Genomic DNA, 4,306 nt, shown 5'->3' on the forward strand with positions numbered 1-4,306 from the left:
TAGGATTCAAAGAAGCAGAAATTAAATAACTCAAACTGCCGAAACCCGAGATCTTTAGATCTTCAGTAAAACGCCCTCCCAACTGAGCTATTTCCACCCCACTGTTAATTGATCTTTGTGTCCTTATGTTGGAAGAACATATAACCCCAGGGGGAATTGCCCCTCCCGGTCATTCCGCACTTCATGTATGAACATCACACTCATATCTCCACACCCACAGTTCATATATAAACATCGCACTCATATATACATCCCCACAGTTCATATATAAACATCGCACTCATATATACACACCCAGAGTTCATATATAAACATCGCACTCAGATATACTCACCCACCGTTAATATATAAATATCGCACTCATATATATACACTCATAGTTCATATAAAAATGTCGCACTCATCTATATACACCCATAGTTCATATACAAACATCGCACTTATATATACTCCACACAGTTCATATATAAACATCGCACTCATATATACACACTCACAGTTGATCTATAAACATCGCACTTATATATACGCACCTACAGTTCATATATAAACATCGCACTTATATATACTCCCCACAGTTCATATGTAAACATCGCACTCATATATACACACTCATAGTTGATATATAAACATCGCACTTATATATACGCACCTACAGTTCATATATAAACATCGCACTTATATATACTCCCCACAGTTCATATATAAACATCACACTCATATATACACACCCATAGTTTATAAAAGAACAGCGCACTCCTGCTCCACACCCAGTTTATATGTATCCAAAGTCCTGTTTATGGTTCTCACCAAAGTCTGAACACTGAAAGTTCAACTGTTTTCCAGATACTGTCCGTCTTACTTTGTATTTTCAGCATCGGATTTCCTGCAGACCGGCAAAGGGAGCGGAATAGCGGTCCTGCCGGTGAATGCTGCTTTTAACGAACGTCTCGGTGTCCAGGAGCTGGCGGGGATTGGAAAGCTCTTGTGTCACACGAAGTGTCTGAACGGCCCGGATACACCTGAAGGTCATCAGCGCGGTGCCTCCACCTCGTGCTGCAATGTTCGTGTGTCTGACATCAAACTAAAAGGCGGCTTGTTGGTAAACGTTGTGGTCACAGTTTCTTTTTGTAATTGAACCTAAATCTTTCAAGATGGAATGTTTTCTTTCCTGCTTCACCATAAACAATACCTTACTGCGAAATTTGATTCTTCGTTCCCCAGTGTCAGAGATAAAATTGCATGAACCCGAGCCAGGTAGGAGTCGAACCTACAATCTTCTGATCCGTAGTCAGACGCGTTATCCATTGCGCCACTGGCCCAAGTCATGGGACTTGATGTATTTTATTTCACTTTTCATTCAGAATCAACCGACAGGTTGACAGATAAAAACAGCGAAATGTGCAAGCGAAATCGAAATGAACCAAACGGCCTCAAACTCCAACACACAGTGGGGAGTATCTGACAGGTGTCAGTGAGAGGAGATGGTGATTTTGCAGCTTGATTTGGCTCCGTGGCTTCGCTGCTCAAAGTGCCTGTTTCGTCGGGTCCTTTATTGTCTTTAGCCTCCGATGTGATATTTACCCAATTTGTGAGTTCAACAACAAAATGATCTTTAACAAAATAATATTTGTATTAGTTTCGGAGTCAACAAGGAAAGGATTCCAGAACTGCAGTGCGGAAGTGCTCCTTCATTGTACAGACGGACCTCTCATACAATGTCTCCGAAACACGTTTCGAGGATACTGTTCCAGAGGGCTGATTTTACAAACTACTTTAGTTACAACCAGCAACCAATCTCCATTAAAAGTTGCGAAGCGAAACTCGTTTCAGAGCAGTTTTCGCTGTTCAGCTTTTGTAAAATTAGTAGAAACTCATTTTGAACACATCATAGTATGAATGAGAATATCAGGCACATGACAATTGGGATGAAACCGTCTCTTGCAATAAGTGCAAAGTATAATCGATTACAAAGTGAAAAAGCCAATCCAATCTCTCAGTCTCTCTCTCTGTCACTTTCTCGGTGAGTGAACGTAAACCAGCAGAAGAAGCTAAAACAAAGAACTGAGCAGTTTTGTTTGTTTCCTTTTCCTTCGGGCGAGTACAGTTGAAGAGAATGATTTTTTTTTCCTGCTGGACAAATAACTGGAATGAGCAGTGTATCCGGTTCCCATGCTACCCAGTGAAACATCCACGTTTATATCTCACATTGACACTGATACCTTCCTTCCTTACTAATTATAGGAAACTTTTGGTAAGGTTCAATCACACTTCAGAAGTCCAGAAGCGCAAAGAAAGCTGGACACCTCATGGTGACGTCACCTACAGGCGAGGGAGGTTTGCAGGTTTCACCTGAAGCTGTAAATGTATAAATTCCTTCCAATGTACAAACTCCCCTCACCAACAGCAATTCAATTCTAACTGATCTGAGACTTTGGTCATTTATGGTGATTATACTTTGTGGAGTTAAAGCAGCAGTAAAATCCGTTCTGCGTTATATACATAGCCGTTCAGTCAATATAAAACATTGTCATCCGACCTACCATGAGCAATGCCACACGGGGTATGTTAGGAGACAGTTCTGCCTCCAGCAGTTGTTCTCTCGGTCACACATCCGGCATCACCTCTCGGTCTCACACTTCAGAGTCACGCCTGAATATAAACACATTTCTCTTTTCAGATTTTTCCCTGAAGGTCGACAAATCACAAGTCAAGAGGTAGGGAACAAACAAATCAAATATTTAAGAACGTTAACAGATAGAAAATTCACCATAAATGACTGAATAAAATGAAGCAAACGGATCAAGATCAACAATTAGCAAAAGGTAACAATTAAAGAAAGGAGAAGGGGAACCGATCAAATCGCTCCAAATAGTTTTTGAAAAATCCTTTTGGTTTTCATCTTAGTTTCTCCGTTAAGTTGGGGACGGACATCTAGAAATATTTTTCGCACCATCATAAAGACAATTAGAATACAAATTTCACAAAGTCAGCCTTAATCTTACTTATACGATCGCATGTTATGTGTTTGTAAAACGTGCAATTGTTTTACCATTCTTTAAGTTTAGAGGGATGCTCTGAATATATGTTCTACATTGAAACTTAAGTAGATTAATAAAATAATATGAGGAAATTTGTTTAAGAACATGAAGAGCTGCTTTTCCATGTTGGACATCGCGATATATTTATTTACACAACTGTCATTTGTGAAATGATGGAATGTATTTATTTCTATATCTGTACGGGTAAGCAAATCCCCACTGGATCATTTCCAGGAACCAGACAAGTAAAAAATTAGTTTGTGAAACCCAAATCACCCGTTGGGATTTGCTGATTGAAAATTTCAATGGAAATCGAGATCATCACAAAGCATTGGAACAAATATACCCGCTGAGGTTTCGGGGTTGTAACTGATTGATTTATATCACTGAGTAACCTATTTTAAACAGGGTGAAGCTACAAATCTAGCAAAGTCTGGGTTAGAGAAGGAACTGATGAAAGTATCCAATTTAATTACACTGATTCCACAAACACTGCACACCACATCCCTTAAACATTGTTAACTCTTTCTACATAAAACTGGAGAGGGTGTAAATAGAAAGTAACAGAAAAAAAGCTCATTAATGTATCAAACTTAATTTTGATATTGTTGCACAAACACTGAACATCCCATCCCTGAAACACGGTCCCGATCTAAAATCAGTCGGCAGGACCCTGAGCCACAGTGAAAATGCTTTGATTTCAACCTGGTTCAAAACACGCAGCCTTCTGATTTGGAGTCAGACGCGACTGTTCTTGCACCAGGCCCACAACAAGCGGCTGGAGCCGGATCCATTGGAGGGTGATCCGTGCAGACTGCCGCTGCGCTCTGGGAATGTGAGAAGCGGAAGCAGGAGCAGCCTGACCGCCTCAACCACAGCACAACACCCCCGCTCTCCGGCATGTTACATAACTGACTCTGTGGCGCAATGGATAGCGTGTTGGACTTCTACTGAATGATTGGAGGAGGTATTCAAAGGTTGTGGGTTCGAGTCCCACCAGAGTTGAGTTTTAGTTTCGGGAGCTGGGAAGTGAAATTTTGCAGCAAAACCGCAACAGGATCATTAATGTCCGTCAAGGACGGGAAACTGCTCCCTGCACTTCATCTTACACAAGTGGCTCCAGTCAAACCAGAATTTATGATTCTAAATCCATTCTGAGCTGGATTGGTGAAACACTCTCAAGATGGAGACTCAACATCATCTCAGACCGAAAGTCAATCTGCTGGACTTCCGGCTCTGTCAGACTGCATGTTCCTTCAGACAGG

The 4,306-nt window shown here is 41.0% G+C and overlaps 2 non-coding genes across 2 annotated transcripts; one reads left to right on the forward strand and one right to left on the reverse strand.

The window, feature by feature from the left end:
* Nucleotides 1-1,249: 1,249 nt before the first annotated feature.
* Nucleotides 1,250-1,322, reverse strand: trnar-acg (transfer RNA arginine (anticodon ACG)). Its single transcript has one exon. It is a non-coding gene; the product is annotated as a tRNA-Arg (tRNA).
* A 2,632-nt stretch (nt 1,323-3,954) lies between these two features.
* On the forward strand, nt 3,955-4,046 carry trnar-ucu (transfer RNA arginine (anticodon UCU)). The gene is given in 2 exon segments: nt 3,955-3,991; nt 4,011-4,046. It is a non-coding gene; the product is annotated as a tRNA-Arg (tRNA).
* Nucleotides 4,047-4,306: the final 260 nt, after the last annotated feature.

This window comes from Heptranchias perlo, chromosome 20, assembly GCF_035084215.1.
Source record: "Heptranchias perlo isolate sHepPer1 chromosome 20, sHepPer1.hap1, whole genome shotgun sequence".
Classification (NCBI taxonomy): Eukaryota; Metazoa; Chordata; class Chondrichthyes; order Hexanchiformes; family Hexanchidae; genus Heptranchias; species Heptranchias perlo.